Source organism: Notamacropus eugenii, chromosome 3 (genome assembly GCF_028372415.1).
Source record: "Notamacropus eugenii isolate mMacEug1 chromosome 3, mMacEug1.pri_v2, whole genome shotgun sequence".
In the NCBI taxonomy this organism is placed as follows: Eukaryota; Metazoa; Chordata; class Mammalia; order Diprotodontia; family Macropodidae; genus Notamacropus; species Notamacropus eugenii.
In genome coordinates this window covers 367,556,738-367,571,973 of record NC_092874.1, presented here as the reverse complement: position 1 = coordinate 367,571,973, position 15,236 = coordinate 367,556,738, and the positions used below count along the sequence as shown (strand labels likewise).

Sequence of the window (15,236 nt, the reverse complement as noted above, 5' to 3'; positions counted from 1 at the left end):
CCTCCCCCATCCCCAAACACTGAGCATTCTAATTGCCCCTATCACCAATCTTCTCTCTCTTCTATCATCCCTCTCTGCCCTTGTCTCCATCTTCTCTTTTGTCCTGTAGGGCCAAACAACTTTCTATACCCCTTTACCTGTATTTCTTCTTTCTTAGTGGCAAGAACAGTACTCGACAATTGTTCCTAAAACTTAGAGTTCCAACTTCTTTTCCTCCCTCCCCTCCCCTCCCCTTCCCTTTGGAAGGCAAGCAATTCAATATAGGCCAAATCTGTGTAGTTTTGGAAATGACTTCCATAATAGTCGTGTTGTACAAGACTAACTATATTTCCCTCCATCCTATCCTGTCCCCCATTACTTCTATTCTCTCTTTTGATCCTGCCCCTCCCCATGAGTGTCGACCTCAAATTGCTCCCTCCTCCCCATGCCCTCCCTTCCATCATCCCCTCACCCTGCTAATCCCCTTATCCCCCACTTTCCTGTATTGTAAGATAGGTTTTCATACCAAAATGAGTGTGCATTTTATTCCTTCCTTTAGTGGAATGTGATGAGAGTAAACTTCATGTTTTTCTCTCACCTCCCCTCTTTATCCCTCCACTAATAAGTCTTTTGCTTGCCTCTTTTATGAGAGATAATTTGCCCCATTCCATTTCTCCCTTTCTCCTCCCAATATATTTCTCTCTCACTGCTTGATTTCATTTTTTTAAGATATGATCCCATCCTCTTCAATTCACTCTGTGCACTCTGTCTCTATGTGTGTGTGCATGTGCGTGTGCATGTGTGTGTGTGTGTGTGTGTGTGTGTGTGTGTAATCCCACCCAGTAACCAGATACTGAATAGTTTCACGAGTTACAAATATTGTCTTTCCATGTAGGAATGTAAACAGTTCAACTTTAGTAAGTCCCTTATGACTTCTCTTTGCTGTTTACCTTTTCATGTTTCTCTTCATTCTTGTGTTTGAAAGTCAAATTTTCTTGTCAGCTCTGGTCTTTTCATCAAGAATGCTTGAAAGTCCTCTATTTCATTGAAAGAGCAATTTTTCTCTTGAAGTATTATATTCAGTTTTGCTGGGTAGGTGATCCTTGGTTTTAGTCCTAGTTCCTTTGACTTCTGGAATATCCTATTCCACATCCTTCGATCTCTTAATGTAGAAGCTGCTAGATCTTGTGTTATCCTGATTGTATTTCCACAATACTTGAATTGTTTCTTTCTAGCTGCTTGAAATATTTTCTCCTTGACCTGGGAACTCTGGAATTTGGCCACAATGTTCCTAGGAGTTTCTCTTTTTGGATCTCTTTCAGGTGGTGATCAGTGGATTCCTGGAATACTTATTTTGCCCTCTGGTTCTAGAGTCTCAGGGCAGTTTTCCTTGATAATTTCATGAAAGATGATGTCTAGGCTCTTTTTTTGATCATGGTTTTCAGGTAGTCCCATAATTTTTAAATTGTCTCTCCTGGATCTATTTTCCAGGTCAGTTGTTTTTCCAATGAGATATTTCACATTATCTTCCATTTTTTCATTCTTATGGTTTTGTTTTGTGACTTCTTGATTTCTCATAAAGTCATTAGCCTCCATCTGTTCCATTCTAATTTTGAAAGAACTATTTTCTTCAGTGAGCTTTTGAATCTCCTTTTCCATTTGGCTAATTCTGCTTTTGAAAGCGTTCTTCTCCTCATTGACTTTTTGAATCTCTTTTGCCAATTGAGTTAGCCTATTTTTCAAGGTGTTATTTTCTTCAGCATTTTTTTGGGTCTCCTTTAGCAGGGTGTTTTACTTGTTTTTCATGCTTTGCTTGCATGTCTCTCATTGGTCTTCCCAGTTTTTCCTCCACCACTCTAACTTGATTTTCAGAATCCTTTTTGAGCTCTTCCATGGCCTGAGCCCATTGAGTGGGCTGGGATACAGAAGCCTTGACTTCTGTGTCTTTGCCTAATGGTAAGCATTGTTCTTCCTCATCAGAAAGGAATGGAGAAAATGTCTGTTCACCAAGAAAGTAACCTTCAATAATCTTATTTTTTTTCCCTTTTCTGGGCATTTTCCCAGCCAGTGACTTGACTTCTGAATATTCTCTTCACACCCACCTCACCTCCAGATCCTCCCAGCCAGCGCTTGGGGTCTGAGATTCAAATGCTGCTTCCCAGCCTCAGGGCTTTGGTTGGGGGTGGGGCTGGTATTCAGTGTGAGATCAAGTTTAGGTGCTCAGGTAGGGGCAGGGCCACCTCACAGGCTCAGTTCCCTCAGGGGGTTTATGCAGAGACATCAACAATGGATCCAAGCTCCTGTCAGCCTTGGGGAGCCTCTGTCTGCTCCCGCCTCCACTGCTGCCTCCCGAGGGGGCCTGACTTATGGGGGCACCCCACTCCCCTCTCTGCAAGCCCAGAAGACCCTCTCACCAACCTTTGGGGCCTGCGGGGGAGGGACCCGCATGGCCACTGGAGATTCTGTCCCTGAAGCCTGCTCGGATCTACTCCTCTTGGTGCAGTGCGGCCAAGGCAGGGCTGGGCTCGGCTTCTGATCTGGGGCGCAACGGACCTTTTGCGAGAGATTTTCAGGGTCTCTCAAATAGAAATCTCGTCTGCTCCATTGTTCTGTGGCTTCTGCTGCTCCAGAATTTGTTGGGAGTTCCTTTTTATAGATATTTTATGGGCTGTGGGTTTGGAGCTAGCGCATGTGTGTCTTTCTACTCTACCATCTTGGCTCCACCCCTCACCTTTCCAGTCTTTCCATCCCACTATGTATTCTATGATCCAGTGACATTGGTCTCCTGGCTTTTCTTTGAACATGACATCTCTTGACTCTGGACATTTCACTGACTTTTGCATGCTTGGAATACTCTTCTTCCTCATCTCTACCTACTGGCTTCCCTGGTTTCTTGTAAGTGTCAACTAAAATTCTTTCTTCAAGAAGTCTTTAATGATAATTTTTAATTCCAGTCTTTCTTATTTTCTCCAATTTATTTCATGTTGATTTTAGTCATTTGAATGTCATCTCCCTCCTTAAATTGTGAGCTCTTTGAGATCAAGGACATTTTGCCTCTTTATATCTCCAACATGTAGAACAGTGTGTAGCACGAAGAAGGCACTTAATAAATGTTTATTGATTAACTGATTCTGTAGATAAGGAACTATATTTCAGAATGTCAAAATGACTTAGATCACTTAGTCTAACAAATGGAAGGGAACACAGAAGCCACCTTAAAACCATCTTCCTGGTGAAGGATCATTCTTTTACAGAGGACTCTGGCAGGAATCTTGATGGCAGTGACTAAGAGAGAGACCCCACTGTGATTGTCACAGAATTAGTTATTTTCTTTACCTTTGTAAAGAGGGACAATGGAGTCGTTCTTAAACTTCTTAAACCAAATCTTGCCATGTAACTCAGAAAACTTCAGTCAGCTAATATATGAGCAATGAACCCTCTACCTTAAAACTCTCAGCTGGGATAGATTCAGCACCAGGTACTTTGCTACATGAAAGGAGCCTGAAGATCACTTGGCAGGATAAGATACCAGATACCAAGATCCTTTCTTGAACTAAAACAGCCAAGCATTAAATCTCCACTGCAAAGAGTTCAATTCTGATGAGCTGGATGTACTGTTTGAATGTCAAACATATGCTTGTCAAGAAGACTATTTTGTGAAGAACTCACACAAGGCAAGTCCTCACATGGTGGTCAGAAAAAGTGATACAAGGACACTCTGAAGTTCTCTCTCAAGAACCTTGGAATTTGATTGTGTGACGTGGGAGACACTGGCACAGGACCATTCAGCCTGTCATGCCATCATCAGAGAAGTTACTGTACTCTATGAGCAAAGCAGAATTGAAGTAGCTCAAAAGAAATGTGAGATGCATAAATTTAGAGAATCTACCTCAAATGTTCACATGGACTATTTGTGCCAGACCTATGGTAGAGCATTCTGAGCTCATATTGTTCTGATCAACCATAGTCAGACACATTGTAACTTGACTCTAACATAATGATGTCACTTTGGTCCTCTTTGAGAGTGAAGGAAAACAACCAATATTTTTAGGTACTCCCAAGTCCCTCTCTGGCTTAGCTGGAAATAAATTTGATACAGAGCAAAAAGTAAGTTAAAGGGGCAAGGTCAATGTTCTCCACCCACCTACCTTATAGTCCTATCCTTATTAAATATATCTGTCACTAAAAAAGGTTTGGTGCTATACATTAGCTAATGAAAAACTTTAATCTCCCTATTTTTATAAAGCACAAAGTATGCTAATTGCTGAGAGATTAGGAAAGAACTCATATATATGTATACATATATATGCATACATCTACATACACACACACACACACATATATATATATATACACATACACATTTATGCATACACACACATATGCAACTATCTATGCAAGAAATAGAATGTATGCTCTGAGCTTGAGTCATTTAACCAATTTGACTAGTCAGTACTGACAAAATGTTCAATCACTTAGCTTTATGAACACACATTTTCCATCTCTTTCCATAATGAAGTTTCCTTGACAAATTGCATATACGGCCAAACTAATTATGTTAGAACTTGAAGAAATCATTTGAGTCAGAAACTGTTATTCATAAAATTGCTTCCATTGGCAAGGCTCATTACAAAAGATGGACAAAGATAGGTAACGAAGCGATTTTCATATCAACGTTCATAATTCAGAAACATTTTGCCATCACAATGAGTGTTTTCAACTTAATTGTTGGGTCATGATTTCTGATTTTTCTTTCTTTTTTGCATTGTAACATTTTGAAATGCATAATCCACAAAACAGCTTTCTCCATCAACGGAGATGATCTAGAGAAAGCACTCACCTGTTAGTTGACGTTTTTTAGCATTGCTCTTTTTATGAAGATCTGCTTCTCTAAAGCATGTTCCAAGAGTCTCATGAACTTAGGCAGCACTTGGAAGAGTCTGGATTTGAAAGACTTTTGGTTCAAATCTCTTCTCTGTTTTATGAATCCTTAAGCAGTGATTTAACTTCTCTAGGTCTCATTTTCCTCATCTATAAAATGAAAGTGTTGGACTGAATAATCTCCATGGTCCTTTTTACCTTCATAGCTAGGTTTCTGAGACTTTATAATGTTGAATCTTGGTAATTCTATCCAATCTCTTCCAGATCCATTCTTGAAAACAAAAGAGTATATTCATTTTACCGAATTAAAATCCACAGTGATTAACTTCATAATCTGTATTAAAGATAAGCATATAAATTAGTGGTTATCAAAAATAGGAAAATAGATTAATGACATAGCCCTATCTCTGCTGCCCAGTTTTATGTTTTCCAAACCATAAAATGCAGAGCTATTATCAGCATTCATGTTTTCCCATGCAAGACAGGGATGCATTCTCACATCTCTAAAAACATGAAATCTTTGCCAGACTTTCTCCAACCTTTCTTCCTACCCTCGGCCCCCCACTTCTCCAGTTATCCACCTATGAACAATTTAGATGAACCTCTCATCACTTATTTTTATTTCAAACAGTCTTCTGTGAGCACTCAAGTCAGCAGCATTTTAACATCAGAATGTTGCTTGGCCTTGGTTATCATCCTCAAAGTATATTTCTGTGCCATCTTTTTAAATAAAGGCAATGCATGTGTTTGGAAGATAAGAGCTTTCCTGAGTCCATTGCATTAAGATATGTAAGCTGCAGCATCAAATATAAAGTTGAGTGCAACTACCTCATCGGTCACTTAAGATGGAATATTAGGATCTTTGATCACTATTTATTATATGATAGGACTTGTCACCTTTCTTAAATTGTAACAAGTATTCCATCCCTAATGTGATCATGAAACACTAAATTTCATCATTACTTATAGATGTCAGTGTAAAAAAAAATCCTTATAGCACAGAGAGTTAGAATAGGTAGAAAAAAACACTGTCTTTGCTTTATAGAAATTTCCTTCCTTACTGGAGATCTATTGGTTTTTCAATTAATTAAACTAAGAAGTAAATGAATTTGTTTAATGATCTCAGCTCCCACTTCATGTTATTTCAAAATTCTGTAGATGGACAGTCATATACCTTAAAAAAAAGAAAAGTCAGTCTGTATCCTTGTTTGGGTGAAGGGATAAGCCATGAATGTGTTGATGTGAATAGCTCTACATGGGATAAGTCTTCTAGATTTCTCCCATTTAAAAGGCAGAACTAGAAAAGAAAGTTGTTTTGTTTTTCTGAAAACTTAGTTATTTAAAGGCACTTTAACAGTGTTTGGCAAAAAAGTGTTGATTCAATTAACAGCTGCAATCTATCACTTTTACTCAGAATATAAACTGAAAGGATGTAACTAGAAACACTCAAAATTGTCTGGTACAATTAGCAGGTGGGAAACAACATCAATATTTAACTTGTAGTCTATCTGATACATTTCATGGTTTGCGCACAGCTCCTGGTTTGAAGCCCTTTTCTCTGTTTCATATGGTGCTTGAGACATTGTTCCCCATGAAGAATCTCTGCAGTCTGTTCTTTGATACCAACACTAATAAACTCTTTTTTACCTGGATTGTTCCTACCTTTGAGGTAACTAAATGACACTTTGGGTAAAGCAATGGACCTAGAGTCAGAAAGACATGAGTTCTATTCCAGCCTAAGATACTTACAAGCTTTGTGGCCCTGGGCAAGTTACTTAACTTCTGTTTGCCTCAGTTTCCTCAACTATAAAATAGGAATGACCCAGCAAAGCTCAGCATCATTTTGAATAGAAAAAATGGACATTTGATAAACTGCCAGATTTTCAGGACTCTGTTTAAAAAAACCCACAAACTTGAACTCAGTATAAGATTTGACATAATACATTTTATGTATGAAAGTATAAAACCTATGTCTATGATTGTTGCTAGGAATTAGGTAACTTATAAGAAAGATTGGGGTAGACCTGAGTATGATATGACTTCAAAAAGTAAAACTGTTCAAGAATAGCTAAAAGAGTAATTATTTTATGCAAATGAGGTACAAGAGGAAGAAACCAATACAAAGGAATTAGAGGAGGAAGCCTGTTCATTCTGGAAACCTATCTTCACATGCAATGGGTTTAAGAGGGGAAAATACATATACATCTAGAAGAGTATAAAAGTCTTCTAAAATTAAAAAAGAAAATTCTAAGGGGATAGGGAGGTGGGAGATGATAAAGGAGGGATCATTAGAGGGAAGGGTGAGGGAGTAGGCTAAAAGGGGGTATAGAAGGTATTTAGATTTAGGGAAATGGAAGGATAGGGAGAGATTGCTGGAGTTGGGGTAGGTTAAGTAATAGGATGGCAAGGTAGCAGGTAGAAGTAAAGTAGAAGAGTTTGGAGAGATAGGAAAAAAGATATGCACAAACAAAAACAAGATTAGAATTATCATCTCTTAGGAAAAGTATATATTTATGCATGTATGTATATATTAATACCTATATAGAGATCCATGCTCAATTGTAATCACTCCAACATATGCAGGGGACCTACTATCACAGATTCTTAGATCTTCATTTATAAAAAGAAAGGCAACTTTCGAGGGGTCAACAATCATTTTAATCAAGCCCATGTATCATTCACTTAGTTCAGGGGAAAAAATCAGCACCCTGAACTGCAGAGAAAAGTCAGAGAAATTCAGATCAACAGACATGGCTTCCATGTCTGTCTGACAAAAGCAACATATACATCATAAATCAACAGACAGATCCACCTGTCTGACCATTACATACATACATAGTTACCAGAGAGAGAAGCACCAATATTTGGGTTTTCAAATCCAGGGGTTCCTTAGCAGCTTCCCAGAGGCTCATCTGGCCAAATAAACTCTTCCAGGGAGTAAGCTCCAAAGTAAAACTGCACCTCAGAGTCTTTATACACTTTTTAGAGCCAGAGAGCAATACAACCCTTGAGAACCAGTGCCTCATTAACAAAAATTGTGGGCCTTCCTACAAATCTTCCAAGGCCCAACCAGTATCTTTGGTGTGATGGCTGCTGAGCCCTTTTCAGGTATGCTTTCCACCTTTGATGTCCACTTGTTCCACCCAACTCTCACTTGTAGCTCCAAGAAACTGCAGCAAGCACAGCAGCCACACCCTGGTAAACTTTTGGCAGATGGGCCAAACCAGGTTGAGGGTAATCTAGAGGTCTCAAACCCATTGGTTAGTTGGGAGGTGTCTATTCCAAGCACGTGAAGACTTCCCCTGGTGGAATGGACAGATAAGAAGAGTTTGTTCCAGCAGTCACGAAGGCAGCTGAAGCAGGTGATAGGGAATTCTTAGAGCTTGGTTAGACAACAAAGACGCCAAGGTCATCCACTAAATCCTTAGTCTTTGCCAGTTGTCTTGATTTTGTCCTATCACTGGACTATGATGACTCTGGAGATGAGAGTGAGGCTTGATGACTTCATGCAACTCTGCCTCACTTATATCCAATTTACACACGAATCAAAAGATATCACCCTGAGACTTGACTTTATCACGATGATGTCATTTTGGTCCTCTTCGAAGAACAACCAAGCAACCAATCAGAGGTACTTGGTTATACTAAAACCAAAAAGTATTATCAATATGGGGTGGTGGGTCCAGGGGAGAAAGGGTGAAAAAAGAACAAAGTAAAAAGCATACAGCAGGGAAGAAAAACAAGGAAAGGTGAACAGCTTTCAACTTAACACACAGTATTTAATATATAGGCTTTCTTGAAATGATAAGTTATTGCTATATATTTTGTATCTTCTATGTTCTTCTGTGCACATGACAGTTTTTTTCTTTTATATTTAAGTTTATAAGGTTTCTTTTTCTTTTCTTATTATGTATTTAAGTTTTAATGATTGTCTAAAATAAAAATAATAAAATAGAGATGATAAAAACAAGGTTGTTGTGAAGATCAGATGAGATAATATTTGAAAATGTTTGTTTCACACACTGCCTGGCATTTAGTAGGTGTTATACAAGTAGGAATACAATAGGAAGTGCTCATTCCCCTTCCCCCTACCTTTCCAGTTTTCTTGCACTTTAGTCCCCTCCACCAGCTATACTCTAACTTTGGCCTACCTTCTATTTCAACACACAACACTTGATCTCCTGATTTCATGAATTTGTACTGGAAGAATGATATCTGCATTTCTTTCCCTCCTCACCTTCACCTCTTGACTTCCCTGGTTTTCTTCAAGTCTCAGATAAAAATCTTATCTTCCTTAAGAAGCTTCCCCTTCACCTCTTGTGCCTTCTTATATGATTATCTCTCATTTATATACCTCTTAAGTACATAATTGTTCCCATGTAGTCTCTTCTATTGTAATTTTATCTCCTTGAGGTCTGGGAAAGTGTTTTTGACTTTTTTTTGTATCCTTAGCACCTAGCAAAATTCCTGGCATATAGTAATTGTTTAATAATGCTTGTTGATTGACTTACTGTTAATTGATCTGGAATTAAAAGTTTTCATTTTCTGTCTCCAGTCTTTCTAGGTTAATGGTACAAATCTTTCCCTCACATATTCTATCTTCAAGACAAACCAGCCTAACACAATATTTGATCTCTGATCTCTCTGTTTTGCCCAAGCTGTTCCCCATGCTTGAATTACTCCATTTTTTTTGCCCTTGTTCCTTGGATTCCCCAGATTCCTAGAATTTTAATCCTTTAAGGCTTAGCTCAATTTTCACTTGTTACAAGACTTTATTTTTTTATTTTCACTTTTTTATTGCTTCTCCAATCAAAATTGTTTTGCATTCGTTTTGTTTGTTTTATATTTCCTTCTTTCTTCCCTTCCTTCCTTCCTTCTCTCTTTCCTTCCTTCCTTCCTTCCTTCCTTCCTTCCTTCCTTCCTTCCTTCCTTCCTTCCTTCCTTCCTTCCTTCCTTCCTTCCTTCCTTCCTTCCTTCTCTCTCTCTCTCTACACAAACACACACACACACACATACGTATATATACATACATATGTATATATTCAAAAGAAATAGAGGAATATCTTCAAAAATATAAAGTACCAAAAATAACTAAACAAACAGAAGACCAGATGGATATTTTATTTCATTTTTTTCCCTTAGCCAAATGACATCATAATTTAGTGCATTCGGAAGGCAAAGAATAGGACAAGGAATCACATACGGAGCATGGTAGAAAATGCTTCTGATAACTTCTTTCACTTAGATGACGTAACTTTCTGTTATTGGCAGAGATCTTCATATCAAAAGAAATGAAAAACATGAGGAGGGATTTGACATCTCTCAGTTCTAGATAATATTCCTAGGCTATTTTCTCTGAAGTCCATGTTTCAGAAGAATGGTTACGATTGTTAAGTATTATGACAACTTTCACCACAGAAATTTTGCCTTTGGGAATATTTTCCTTTTAGAAGTCTGAGCTCCATCAACTGTCATCTTTCACCGGCACATGTGGAACAGGATCTTTGGACTCAACATATACTTCATTTAACAATGTGAGAAGCTTGTCATGTTTTCTTTTAACTATTTCCTCTAATTCTAGAAGGCAGTTGAGTTCCTCAAGGATCAGGGTCTTGCGGGGGGGGAGTATGTGGGGGCAGCAGATGGCTGATCTCTCTCTCATAATGGTTATCCAGGTTGGAGTTCTGGAAAGCATGGGTCACAGTCGTCCCCTTCTCTCTCAAACCATGATGCACTAGCTTCAGAAGCCCCCAGATGGATATTTTAAATAATTCAATTTCAGAAAAAAGAAGTGGATTTAATTGTAAAGGAACTCCCAAAGTGAGAGATGGGGAGGGTAGAGAATTGGTACTGAGGGATTCACAGGAGAATTTGATTAAATCTTCAAAAGTACAATTAGTGCCATTGCTTCAAAAATTATTATTAAATAGTAAGAAAGAAATCACTCTACTAGAGTCAATTTATGAGACAAGAATTATCATGATACAGTACATAAAGGAGTCACAAAAAAGTAGAAAGTTGAAAACATATATTCTATAAACCATAAAACTCTATATTCAATAAAAGAAACATAAACAAAGCATAGAGATAAGCAATGACTTCCTAAATAATTAGATAAAAGAATAAATAATAAACAAATACCTTTTAAAATGGAGAAGTCTTCCCTTCCCAACTGATCATAGTTAAATATTGTCTTTCCTGAGTCAACAACATTCCCAATTCTACTATCTCACTCAAATCATCCTCTTCTACCTCTCCCCAAATCATTTTATTATATTTCTGCCACTGTGATTATCTTTTCTTTGTTATGCCCACAGAAGAATGGAGACTTCCACTCTCTAGTTCAACTTATAATGTTGATATTTTAATTTTAGTGTCCTATAACACCATAATTTTAAGAACTAATACATTCTTTCACCCTCTTTCCTTCTCTTTTCTAAGGTATGTATTGTTACTTTATTTCTGACTGTTCCTATTTTTGTCTCCCTTTACTTTTTTGTTTCTCTTTTCTTCCTTTTTTCTCTCCTTTCTTCCATGTCCCCCTTTTTAAACCACTTTCCTAGATTACGTAAAAGTTATCCAGATTTCTCTGTGTTTTCTTCAATGATTCAACATAGTCATCAAAAGAGCTCTTTTTCAAGAATTTAATTCTTCTTCTTTCTTAAGTCTTTCCTTTTCTATGATGTTGTAGATATTTGAATCTCTTATTCAAGACTTTTGTGAACAAATCTTATCAGAAGATCTCTTATTCTTGTTCAGTTATTTCAGTCATATTCAACTCTTCATGATTCGATTTGGAATTTTCTTGGAAAAAACATTGGATTGATTTGCCATTTCCTTCTGGTAGAGCCAATGTGACATTCAAAGCTCCCACAGCAACCATGAATATACTGGCACAATTCTGAACTGGGAAATAAAACAGACTCTCTACACGGAAGACAGAACCAAAACATTTATTCAGACACCATAAAGCCAAATCCATCATAGTAACAAAAATCTATGCACAATAACAATGCAGAGGACAACACTATCTCTAAGTCTTCCCTATGCTAGGGCATCCCCACAAACGAACAAACACTCATGACCTTAGCTCTCTGCTCCTTTCTCTCCCTCGGTTCTGATTGCTCTCACCAATTTCCTCTCATCTTAGCTCTAGCTCTGTCTCTTCTTGTTCCACCCTTCCTGCTCCAACCCTCCTGCTCTACCCCTTCCTGTTCTATGTGACTTAGACTCATATGGCTCAAGCATCCATATGCTGAGTAGGTCACATAGGCCTATTAATTAAGGGAAAAGATCTTCACATTTAAATGACCATTACAGGTGGCCCCAAGATTTTTGATATTCATTACATAGGTTGGTGGGGCAACTGGTTTCAACAGAACTTTAACAGGAATAACAGAACTTTAACAGGAAAACCAGAAAATAAGCATATAAAACAATATCTTGGGCAACTGGTGCCAATAGAATTTTACAACAATGAAACAGGGATCACAAAATATAAGCACATAAAACAATATCTTAGGGTGGGGCTTGAGCACAAGTACCCCATTATTCCCCCCTTGAATAAATGGGGCCTAAAATCATGGGGTAAAGGGTGAAGGTCTCTTCTTCTATAGCTATTTCCTGCTGAGATTAGACACAGAGCTGTCCCTGCTCCAAGAGGTCCCATTCGAGGGGTCAGTTCTTTAGCTGGCATCCATAGCTTGGTTGACACTGAGTCTAGGGGTGACAAATCACAGTCATGGACAGGGGGTGATATCCAGCTTAAGTGATCAGGCATCTGCAGGTGGAGGGTACTAAGTCTGCAGAAAACAAATCTGACAAACAAGGAGAACAGAAAAAAACAGAAAGAAACAAGGAGACAGTAACCAGAAGCAGGATAGATATAAGGTCAGCCATGCTTCCAGATTCTATCATAGCCTCATTCACTCTTGTTTACTATTTTCTAATTTGCAGTTTGGGGGTCATCATTCTAGCTACAGGCGTATTTTCTTATACAGTCCCTAAATGAATACCATGGTCTATCTCCACTAAGCCACATAGAAACAGTAGGATACTACTTACTGCATCCTTCTGCAGCCAAATCTGACAGATTAGTCATATTGTTACCTCCTTACATATTGTAATCTCTAAAGGTTTGCTGTACACAAAGATTCTGACATACCTATGCATTTCAAGCAATCCATGCCATCTATCAGTACCCCTCCAGCTCTGTCATCACTGATTCTCACCATCCAAGATATTAATGATTCTCCCATCCTTTGGGTGAACTGACTCAAAATAGCTTTGACCTCCTATGGAGTAAAATCCTCAATTATCTCCCTAAGCACTGTGTTCTCTACTTGATTCTCTTGTTTTCACTTTAGTATGGGGAGAGTTTTAGCCTTGGAAGTCTCCACTTGCAACATTGCTTCATTTTCCAACTCTGACTTAGTTACGTTTTCTGCCCATGCACTCTCCTGGCACTCGCCATCATGGCAACTAGGCTGAGTCTGTGCAAAGATTGTATACACACTTCTTTTGCTGTTCTTCTGCTTCTTCCTAGCTAAATGAACAGCCTTTTCTTCCACCTAAAACCTCCCCCGCAAAACTTTCTGTTTTAAAGGAGAGCCCGAATGATGACAATTGCTGTGCAAACTAGCTAACTCTTTTTCCATTTGAATTTTTTCCTTTAGCAGCACATCTCTGCTTTCATGCACAATACAATAACTTGTTAATGAAATCCAGCCTCTCCTGCATACCCCTGCCAGCTCTTTCCCTGTTCTTATTGGTATTCCTTACAAACACCTTTCCAAGTCTCCAGGTTCCCAGTTTTCACACGGTCCTATGCTTTTGAGCCCATTCCATTGCTAGGTAGGAATATGGTAAATCCTCCCATCCTGGGGTATCCATTTCTTCCTCTAAATCTTTTCTGTGTCCAAATAGAGATTTTATACCCTGAAATCCTATTTGTGATGCCAAAAGTATCACCCAGGCAATATTCATAGTGCCAAGGGTAACTATGAATATGCTGGTCTGGTCCAGAATTCCAAAGTATAACAGAATTTGCATATAGAAGGCAGAAGAAAAAACATTTATTCAGATATCAGAAAGCCAAATCCTCAAACCAGAATGCCAAATCAGCCATGGTAGCAAAGAAGTCAATACAAATTATCCCTGCAGGGGACAAAGACATTCCCAAGCCTTCCCCTCCACCCCCCACTTGCTGGGGCCTTCTCACAAACAAACCCTCATGAGCCTCTCACCAATTTACTCACAGCTTTGCTTTAGCTCCACCTCTTCCTATTCCACCCTTCTTGATCCACCCCTTCCTGTTCCATGTGACTTAGTTTCTTGTGACTCAGGCTTCCATGTGACCCGGGCAGTCATAAGGGCCTTTTAATGAATGGGAAAAATCTTCCCATTTAAATTACCTTTACACTTCTCTAGTTCATTTTACAGATAAGGAAACTGAGGCAAATAGGGGTAACTGACTTGCCCAGGGTTACACAACTTGTAAAGTTTCTGAGGTGGGATCTAAATTCAGCTCTTTCTGACTCCAGGACTGGTGATCTATCTACTGCACCACCTAACTTCCACAATCTCTACTGAATTAATAAATCAAAGACACTAAATTAATTTATACCCTTTCAAAACCTATGATTCTTCTATAAAATAGGAAGCAAGTTGAGAACCCAGTATTATACTATCTGGAAGCTTAGTAAAATACAGCTCTAGCCAATCCTCTGAGAGGGAATTATTTGTTAAATGTGAGCAGCTGAGCCTCTGTCCCTAATTCCACTAGAGGATGAACTTATGAATGTTTCAGGGTCACAGAAATTGTCATTCTTCCTAGAAGATACTCAAACAGTCAGTTAAATGTCATTTATTAAATATCCCTGCCAGTGTCAGTTAATATGCAATGACTTTATTAAACATGTGTAATGAAGAAAGGCTTCCTACCAGTCATTGACTCCAGCCGATTAAAACTAGTTTCAAGCCCGATCCTCTTTATCAAGCACTTTGTGGTTAGGCTAGCTTCTTCCCCTGACTGCTGATTGGTTAGTGGTGCTTGTTATCTTATACTGCCTTGAAACTGAAACATCTTGTGGAAATCTTTTTAGTGTTCATCACAGAATCAAGGACAAACTACACAACACCGAGGAAAGACAACTCTAAGATTCCATAAGAAACTTGGCATGTAACTTATTGTTCAGTCATTTCAGTTGAGTCAGACTCTTTGTGACCCTGAGAGCAGCAACCTTTCCCTGAGGCAGCAGGCTGAAAACTACATAGTGCCTAAGGGGATGTTCAATAGGTTTCTTTGAAGGGAAGAAAAGGACTTCTAGCAAAGTGACTTTGAGGAACTGTGAGTTTGCAGCCTATGAGCCCTAAGT

The 15,236-nt window shown here is 38.6% G+C and overlaps 1 long non-coding RNA gene and 1 pseudogene across 2 annotated transcripts in view; one reads left to right on the top strand and one right to left on the bottom strand.

Moving 5' to 3' along the window:
* The window catches only part of LOC140496950 (uncharacterized), a 59,684-nt gene that overhangs the window by 27,925 nt on the left and 16,523 nt on the right, over positions 1-15,236 (top strand). The window lies entirely within an intron of this gene.
* Positions 9,346-13,333, bottom strand: LOC140531148 (NADH dehydrogenase [ubiquinone] 1 alpha subcomplex assembly factor 4 pseudogene; annotated as a pseudogene).